Source organism: Mastigoproctus giganteus, chromosome 10 (assembly GCF_048544385.1).
Source record: "Mastigoproctus giganteus isolate SK-2022 chromosome 10, ASM4854438v1, whole genome shotgun sequence".
Lineage (NCBI taxonomy): Eukaryota > Metazoa > Arthropoda > Arachnida > Uropygi > Thelyphonidae > Mastigoproctus > Mastigoproctus giganteus.
The window spans coordinates 218,983,842-218,994,073 of record NC_143584.1 but is presented as its reverse complement, the minus strand read 5'-3'; positions in this window follow the sequence as shown (position 1 = coordinate 218,994,073).

The window sequence follows — 10,232 nt, the reverse complement described above, 5'->3', positions numbered from 1 at the left end:
GAAGAGAGGCGATCAGACGGCTAGAAGATTTTCTGATGTAGGTGTGGAGGAGAAGAGAAAGGGTGAAATGGGTGTACAGAGTGAGTAATGAGATTTTTAGGAAAGTAGAAGAGAGAACGTTAGTAAAGAATTAAGAAGGAGAAAAATAACTTTATAGGACATGTATTGAGAAGAGAAAGCATGCAGAGGAAAGGAACTGAGGGGTAGATGTGTGGGAAGAGAGAACTGTTGGGAGAAGGAGAATTGGAATGATGGATTGGATGATAAGAGGAAAGTATGCAGGAATTAAAAGTATATTATTATTATTATTATTTTAGGGTTACCCGTAATTAAATACATTAACCCGTATTTGTGTCTGTAAATTGCCTATGTTCTATGGTTGATTTGCCTGTTTTGCTGGACGAAAAACCCCAGTAACTGGGGAGAAAAACCTTGCTATCTACGCCTGAGACCAACTAACTCAGCCACGGAGTGAAAAAAGCCCATTAAAGTTCCTCGCGTCATCGACGGGATTCGAACCCAGGCCTTTTCCACCCGGTGTGGGGAGGACGGTGACGATACCACTGTGCAGACAATTAAAAGTATAGCACAAGATAGAGAAGCATAGCGCCAATGGAGCCCTGAACCTGCCTGAGGGCAAAGAACTTGTAGAAAAAGAAGATTTTATAACCGCAAAATATAAATATGAAACGCAGATCCCGATAAGCAACTTAACTTGTCTGCAATTTCATGTACTGTATTTATCTCAAATGAATTATTTGCCTGCCATGTTGAATACTGGTAAACGATGAAAGTCGCGTTGATCATCTGATTGTATAAAACCAATCAGAAGACCAGCGCCACTTCTGGGTATGTGGGACAGGCGATTGGATAGGTTTTAAGATTGACACTAAGTTGCAGAATGGTAATCCCTTTGGCTCTTAATTCATGCTTAGCAGCAGCACTAATTGACTCAATTGCCTAAAGGCTAGAGGTGCGAACAATGCGTTCCCAGTGAAGTCTCTCGTGATCCGTCGTTATATGGAAATTTTCTTCGTTCTACTGAAACTATTATAAATGTAATTACCCAGGGGAATTTTTTAAAAAAAATCGCTAAATAGAAAATTTCTCTATGAAGAAATTCGTTGAACAGAGATCCCACTTGTATACGTCAAAAAAAATTTTAGCGACCTCTTGAACTGCCGCCCATAAGCGACACTTACCTCGCCTACCCACTTGCAACGGCCCTGCCTCCCCACACGTTTTGTGGGGAGGAGGGTGATTATACTAACTGTGCTACTCACTAGGGCTGAGAACGACTCCAATTCAAATTAATGCTAAGACAGGGATGTTTTAATCCTAGTTAAAGAATAAATAAGAATTGTTAAGAGAGTAATAAACACAGTTATGGTGATTAACAGTTCCATTTAGTTTATATGCGAATTGATCAGTCCATAATTGCCAATGATATTTGTGTTTATAATGCTCATGGCCAAACCATTCGGCAAATTCCAATATTTTATCTTGGTCATCCTCATTCAAACTTTCTAACAATATGGGACAATAAAACTTGTATTTAACTTCCTCTATGACTCGATTAAGCCTGTTTTAGATATTTAAGTTCCTGACTTTGCTTTCTTTGAACTGTATCGGATTACTTTGGAAATCCTCTCTTACAACTCGACCCCAGGGGCTCACATCTAGTGAGTATGGGCTTGGCACACCCAGGGTCCTGAGCTGGATATCATCATTCTTCTTTTTCTTGGTGATTCCCTTCTCTCTCTCTCTCTCTCTCTCTCTCTCTCTCTCTCTCTCTCTCTCTCTCTCTCTCTCTCTCTCTCTCTCTCTCGGGGTAATTCAAAATTTTTTTTTTTTTTGGCTGGTGCAGCATAAGCCTCAGGCTTCCTTGCACTCTATGGCTAATAATAATAATAATAATAATAATAATAATAATAATAATAATAATAACTACTAAATTGTAGTTGTCTTTGAGATACAGTCTACCAGTTTTTGGTGCAGTGAGCACTGTTCCCATTTCGTCAATCTCTTTCACAATTTGCGTAATGGTCTTTATTTTCCGTGGTTTATGTCCAAAAAGCTTGCGTGAAACATCTGTAAGCATTTTGATCTTTTGCATGCCACTTTACAATTTCAGTCCTCTCACTCATTTTGCCCTCGTGGGTTTGCACAGTTGGTAGAATCGCCGTCCACCGTACACCAGGTGGATAAGGACAGGCTTCCATTCCTGTCATTGACGTGCATGATTTATATGGGTCTTTTTCACAAAGTGGCTGAGTTAGTTGGTCTCAGGTGAGGGTAGCATGGTTTAATATATACTGGTGTGCAAAATTTAAGGATCAGTCAGGTTTTCACCTGTAGCTTCTCATAGGAGTGGCCTGGATATGGAAAAAGCATACCAAAGGAACCTCGTGAGGTACAGAAATGATGAAGGAAACAACACCGATACAACAACGGAAACAAAACGGTACAAAGGAACTTTATTCAAAAATGGCAACATAGCACTGGCTGCCATAATACAGATGCATCACTGCTAAAGATGGAACAAAGGGAAGAGGTGGTCCTCAGTAGGAGATATGGCCACCCCTAATGTCGATGCAGGCTTTGCACTACCTGTCCATACTTAGAACAATGTTGTTGACAAGTTCTTGCGGTAACATCGTCCATTCCTCTGTCAGCGCCATCTTCAGCTGGTGAACATTTTCTGGTGGGTGTGGACGTGCCACTAGGACGTGCCCCAGAGCGTCCCATATGTGTTCGGTGGGTTTTACATCGATGGAAAGAGCAGGCCAATCCATACGAACAATGTCCTCACTTTCCAAAAGTGATGGGGTGTGGCGTTATCATCCAGAAACACGAACTCGGGGCCAATGTCACCTCGTAACAGACGCACATGGGGAAGAATTACCTCCCCATGTGCGTCTGTTGTCCATCCAAGATAACGCCTCCCCAGACGAGAACACCTCGACCGCCATATCGATCCCTTTCAGTGATGTTTGCGGGGCGATACCGTGTGCCAACCTCTTGCCAGATTAGCTGACATTCAGAATCGCTGCTGAGACTGAATCTATTCAACCCCAGGGGCTCACATCTGGTGATTATGGGCTTGGCACACCCAGGGTCCTGAGCTGGATATCATCATTCTCTCTCTCTCTCTCTCTCTCTCTCTCTCTCTCTCTCTCTCTCTCTCTCTCTCTCTCTCTCTCTCTCTCTCTCTCAGGGTAACTCAGAAATTTTTTTTGGCTGGTGCAGCATAAGTCTCAGGCTTCCTTGCACCATATGGCTAATAATAATAATAACAATAATACTCTCATCAGTAAAGAGTATCTTAAGTAAAGATTTTGTGGTTGTAACCTTTAAAAATAGTGTTGGTCCTTAAGTTTTGCACACCAGTGTAGTAAAGTGTAAAGTGTAAAGTGTGTTTAGGGTCAAGCGGCACCAGGGGTTTCCCCCATCTCCGCGTAGGTTACATTGTATGTGAACCAGTTTACTGGAAAAGCCAGAGATTTAAAAGTGTATGGACTTTGTATATGTGTGATGCCTTGTACCGTTGTTCATCTGGTCATTTAGCCGCCAGACCTCTACTGAGGCCCGACGTTGCCCCACTTTCGCCCCGTGGAGGCAGACCAGGTATCCACTTGAATATAGTTCACTCTGGCAGGTCCTGCCACCTAATTTCCTGAGATTTCAGTGGCTAGGACCTAAAAAAAAAAAATAAAAATAAAATAAATAAAATAAAAAATAAAAATAAAATAAATAAAATAAAAATAAAAATAAAATAAAAAAAAAAAAAAAAAATAAAATAAAATAAATAAATAAAATAAAATAAAAATAAATAAAAATAAATAAATAAAAATGTGATCACGTTGAGGAGGAAGTGCTAGGAGGTCAAAAGAAATGGTGGGCGAAATTGATTTTCACTTGTGGAATTTAGGTTGTGTGACACCAGTGTAGTTAGGGAAATGCGCTACATGGTTTTTCTCCATTAAGGTTTTCATTATACCACTTGAAATTAATAACATAGTTTATTTGGCTGTTCGCCGACATTACTATTGATTAAAGTGAGGCTTCGGATATCTTACCGAAACCCATCATCAGACCATGCTGTTGGGGAAACAGAAAATAGAAATTGTTAAAAATTTTGAATATTTTAGAATATTACACTTACAATTACCAAATTTTTACAATTACAATTATAATTACCAATATTACAATTTGCAAACGACGATTCTAAAGTATTAAGTTTTTATTGCCATTACAATAGCAAACAGGATATCTAAGGTAAATACAAAGAATTAATTTCTTACTTTCTGTCAGACTCCTCTTGCCAATGCTCAAATTTCTGGGACGACTAACTCAGCCACAGAGTGAAAAAAGCTCATAAAAGTTCCTGGCGTCATCGACGGGATTCAAACCTGGACCTTTTCCACCCTGTGTGGGGAGGACGGTGACGATACCACTCTGCTACCCGCACAGACATATCGCACTACTACTACATCGAGTGTGGCACAGGATAAAGTCACTCGCGCTCAGGCCTTAGGCAGAGGAATCCATTCGAAAAGTCAGAAGTCAGAGACAGTGTCCCGCGTGCGACAGTGGAGTGAGTGGGGCTGTCTTGTGTATGGCTACCACAACTGAAGGGTAAGAGGAAAAGCCTCCTAAGAACCTAGTAGCAATAGGCCTCACAGAGATCACTTACATGTAACACCCGAAAGCCTTGATTCTGAACGTCTATAGGATAGTAATAGAGTTCCTCAACCAACTGTAATAATAATAATGGTAACCGGACGCAGCCAACCATCCCATGCATTTGTCAGTGAGCTTCACATCTTCTTCCGTGGACAACAGATCTAATGGACATACAGTCCAAGAATGCACATCCATATCATGCAGACACTGACAGATATGAGAGTTGTATATCAGCAGACAGTGTCCTGTTGGAAAATAGTATTTTGGATGAAGCATAAAAAGAGCAGAAGCACTTATCTTAAAAAGCTTCAGCGTATGCCACCATAAAGAGAAAAACGGCTATTGAAACTGATGGTTATCTATACCATGATTGTGGGTGCACATACAGCCTTTGCTGCATCCAAAACAGAAAAAACACGACTCGTTACTAAAGAGAACACGCTATCGTTCTTGCCTCCAAGCAGCTCTCTCCCTGCACCATTGCATACACTGAAGACAATGGAATGGTACCAGAGACAGAATAAACAAGGAACGGTGAACTATCTCTACCTCTCCCTGGTGCAGACAAGCATGGCGTTAAGATGTTGGAATGTGGCAGATTGTGAGAGATTGGTTCTTGCTATTAGTCGGCAGATTCGTTGATCCCTCCATTCTGGCGTTCTTCTGGTGCCACCCGGGCACTCACATGTGTCCAAATATCTTCCTGTTTCCAGTGTTGCCAACAGCATGCACCCGTTCGGACATCACGACCCACACGAACAGCCAATTTGCCGCGCTAACCATCCACCTTTTGGATGGTTAGCGCGGCAACCCAATGATTTTAGACCCTTAAAATTCGTCATCTGTACATAATGTCGCCCTACATGTGTTAATGCATTGCACTGTCTTAGACGGCCATTCAATCATCATTCCTCAATTTGAATCTATGCCTCATGTGTATAGTCTGAGCAAGCCCATCGATGTTTAGCTTATTCAATCCGTTCAAAGCCTTAAATGGCTCAATCAGATCTCTTCACAGGTGTCTCATCTCCAGACGATACAATTTGCAGAACTGATTCTCAATAGGACTGAGATCAGTCCTATTGAGAATCAGCTAGGTAAGATGGTGGAAATCCGTGCATGTTCTCCAAATCATTCTTGCACGATTCTGGTACGATGCACTGTTCCATTGTAATCTATAAATAAGCCATTATCTTCAGGATAAAAGTATGACCTTGTAGGGCGCTGTAAATCTGATACAAAATCTAGGTGCTACCTGGATGACATTCGACCTTCCATCCACTGGTATCAACGCACCTAATCCGTGCCAACAAAACATTCTCCATACTAAGATACCACCTCCAGATGCTTGGGCTGTCTTAACAAGGCAAGCAGGGTCCACCGCTTCGTGAGGTTCTCGCCACACTTTCTGCTATCATCATCAGTACAAAACAAAGTGCATCGTGATTCGTCTGACCACATGACCTTGTTCCACTGTCCAATCACAATGTTCTCGGCACCATTTCAAGCGGATTTTTCTGTTTTTCTCTGGAATAGGCAGGCGACTGCCAATACCCAAATTCTTCAATTCCCTACACCTGGTATGGGTTGAAATAGGGCAATTTTTGGCATGGTTGAATTCAGATGTTATTTGCTGCACACTGGATGTCCTATTTTTACGTACAATCCTCATTTGAGTACGATAGCTGCTCTCTTGAAGTATTGTTTTCCTGCCACATTTGTACCTTGGAGATGTAGAAGAACCATTTTCCTTCCAGTCACTTTTGAGATGGATGCTTTTGAGAAATGTTTTTCGTTTCTTGAATAGTGGCTTATGCTAAACGTGTACCCACGATAAGACCTTTTTCAAAGTCTGACAGATCACGCGTTTTTCCATTCTGACTTCAGATTACTGCAGTCAAACAGCTTGTGAAGTCTTTATACTCGACTAAGCAACGTCACAGTTTTCTTTGCATCTATTTGCGTTTGTTTGCATTTCTTCTCTCTGACTGTCTTAATACAAAAGTTCGGTTTTTTTGGCCACTGTGTGTGCCAAATTTGCTGTTTGCCTATTTGCTGGGTGAAAAACCCGTGTTTCCGGGAGAAAAAACTATGGTACCCTTGCCTGAGACCGTCCAACTCAACCACAATTGTTAAAAAAAAGTCCATAAAAATTCCTCGCGTCATAGACGGAACCCAGCCCTTTTCCACCCGGTGTGGGGAATACGGTACTTACATGGTGCTCGCGAGGGCCGATATCTGAGAAGAAAAAGAACTTCCAGAATCACATAAAATGGAATTCAAATTTATTTCTTAAATTAATTGAATTTTTTTCTTTTTAACCGAAGTGAAAAGTAAATAATTGTCTCGTTGCTAATTAATTATTAATTGATTAACTTTAATTATTATTGTTAAGATTCTTAGCAAGGCTTATTATCTTTGCTAAGATTTTGCTTATTATCTTTGCTTATCTTGACATAATAGATAATCAACAGTACTTCAAGCTTTCAGCTGTAAAATTAGTCATTATTATTATTATTAATTTAATAATTGTTTATTATTCATTGTAATCTTAATAATTATTTAAGCATTAATTGATTAATATATAAAAATAATTATTTTTACTTCACTTCACATACCTCTCGATTAATATTCACTCCAAGTTTTTTAATCAACATAAAGTAAAATTCAACTCGTATATCATGCTCTGTGAATTAAAAAAAGGAAACAACCTTAGAATGCTCTCTGTGCTTCCTAATGCAGTTTGCTTATTTCTTTCTCAATTTTACTAAAAATTAAAAAAATAACACTTATTTAACGTTTCTGCTTTGAATAATATATAGTAAACAAATAGATTATATATTTAGTAAACTGATAACAAAAACACGACTTTTTCAAATCGGGTGCAGAGTACGGTATCGTAGCCTATGTGATATGTATTTAAAAAAAAAAAAAAAACGCAATAATTTCGGATTTATATACAGGAGTAGAAAAAATAATGGAAACATTATTTTTCCACTTACTGTGATAGGAAGCATAGATATGTACCAATATGCCATTGGCTAACTCTTGCTTTTAAAACAGATTATATTCTACGTGGAATAGGTTAAATCTTGAACTGTCTTAAGAGGAATATTAGACCATTTTTCATGGAGGAACGTTTCAAGATCTTTGAGTAATGAAGATCGAGGAAATCTGCTTCTCTCTCTCCTCTTCAAATATGTCTACAGTGTCTCAACGTTTAAGTCTGGTGGTTGAGCAGGCCATGGAAGACGTTTAGCCTCAGTTTTATGCTCCTCAAAACAAGATTAGACATATCTGTCCAATTGTGTATATTGGAGCATTATCATTTTGAAACATGGCCTAGTTTGTGGGAAACACTTTTGCATCATGGGATGAAACTGGTCACTCAGAATATCAAGGTAATCGGTGGCAGTAATTCGCCTGTTTATGGTGATGATAGAATCGATGATAGAACCTAAAGAAGATATTGCTGCCGAGTGCCCAAACCATTGTTGCTCCTCCTCCATGTTTGTTTGAAGGTGGCAAATGACAGTCAGAAACTCCACTGATTGTGTGGCGGTCATGGAGCATAAACAGAAAATTTATTTTTTTATGATGCGCTTCCTTTGGCATTTGCCAAATGTAAACCCAGGGTTCTGAGCTGGATATCATCATTCTTCTATTTCTTGGTGATTTCTTTCTACTTCTCTCTCTCTCTCTCTCTCTCTCTCTCTCTCTCTCTCTCTCTCTCTCTCTCTCAGGATAACTCAGAAATTATTTTTTGGCTGGTGCAGCATAAGCACGTTAAGTTTTGCAGTTATTCTTGAGGCAGTTGTTTTGTTTTAGGGCTACAATCCTTTGCACTGTCCAATGGTCTCTTCGATTTTCTGCCACGATCCGTCTTATCAAATTTTGTTTTTCCATACGTAGTGAATGATGACATCACTTTTGATACAGTTGCTCTGGATACATTAAACAAGCTCCCTGCTAAATGTGTACCAACACTTTTGACCTCTTTGGAAAGAAAAAAAAAAAAAAAATCCAATCACACTGCATGTTCATAAATACGTCACACAGCCATTACAAAAAATACTACTTTCATATCAGGTACTTCCATTATTTTGTCCACTCCCTGTATATGTGAATGCGCCTAAAAATCAATAACAATCATTTGTTTTTTATTTGTTAGATTATTAATTACAATTAAATTTTATTTGTACATATATATTTAATTCCTATTTCTTTGAAAAAATTTCAGACTCACATTTAAATTAGCGTGTTCAAATTTACAACAATATCTAATTTTTATTTAAAGTTTTTAAAAAAATCATCTATCAGGTGTATTAGTATTAAGTGCATCAGTTTAAGAGCCCTTTGGAATTATCAAGTTACCAAGTTGTTGTAGAGTTTTAGGAGCATCAGCGACTAAGACTATATTGCTCTGGGTATACTATCTGTAAATTGCGTGTGTGCTCGATTTTCTGTTTTCTGGACGAAAAACCTGAGTTTTCGGGAGAAAACTCATGCTACCCTCGCCTCAGACCAACTAACTCAGTCACGTTGTGAAAAAGGTCCATAAAAATTCCTCACGTCATTGACGGAACTCGAACTCAAGTCTTTCCCACCTGGTGTGGGGTGGACGGCGATCCTACTAACTATGCTACCCACGAGGACTTTTGGAATTATACATGAAAACGATGTCCTCGCCTGAACAAATAACTCTTTAGATTCCTCCACCCCTAACCTAATTTTTTAGGTTAGGAGTGGAGGGGTGGTTTAGGTCAGGTGGTCAATTCGAAATTCCGGTTTACAAGACAATGAGGTCTTTGCCAGTTAGATTGCTGTAGATTCAGAGAAAAAAGAAATTCTGACTTTGCATTACGTTGTTCAGTCATCCGTCCTACCACCCACTTGAACGCATCTGAGTGATTTACTATTAACCATCCGCATAGAAGCCTTGTTTAGCAACCTTCGAACGATCCGTCATCCATTTCTCTGTTTGAGCTACATAAACTCATTAAACTGTACTTCAAGAGGTGCAGAACGGTTTCAACCATAGAGGCCACACACTGGGTAATTCTATTTCTTGAGTTGTCACAGTATTTGGATATCTCAGCTCTCAACCATGACCAACATAGCCAGTTAAAAAACCAACTATGAAAGCTTCCCACAGATATCTACATGCTGTGGAACGTACACAGAGGGATGGGGCGATCAGAGAAATAAATCCTTCCCCATCCCTGAAATCAGGATGGGGAAGGAGTTTTCCCCCATCTCGCCTAGGGCGCTGAATACCCATGAGTCGATCCTAGATGAGATTAATTGATTCTAGAGGGAATGGATCTAAAGAACTTGGTAATCAAACTGGTAAAACCCCCTTTAGAGTTCTAGGCATTTTTAAATTTCCATTTTATTTTATTTATTTTTTTATTTCCATAATGCTCACCTATCTTTCACTTTTTTAAATGATAATTTAAAATAAATTAAAATATGCACGCCAAAGACAGATGTACAATCTCCAAAACGCAATGGCATTAATTATCCATTGTAGTCACTTCTGCGTC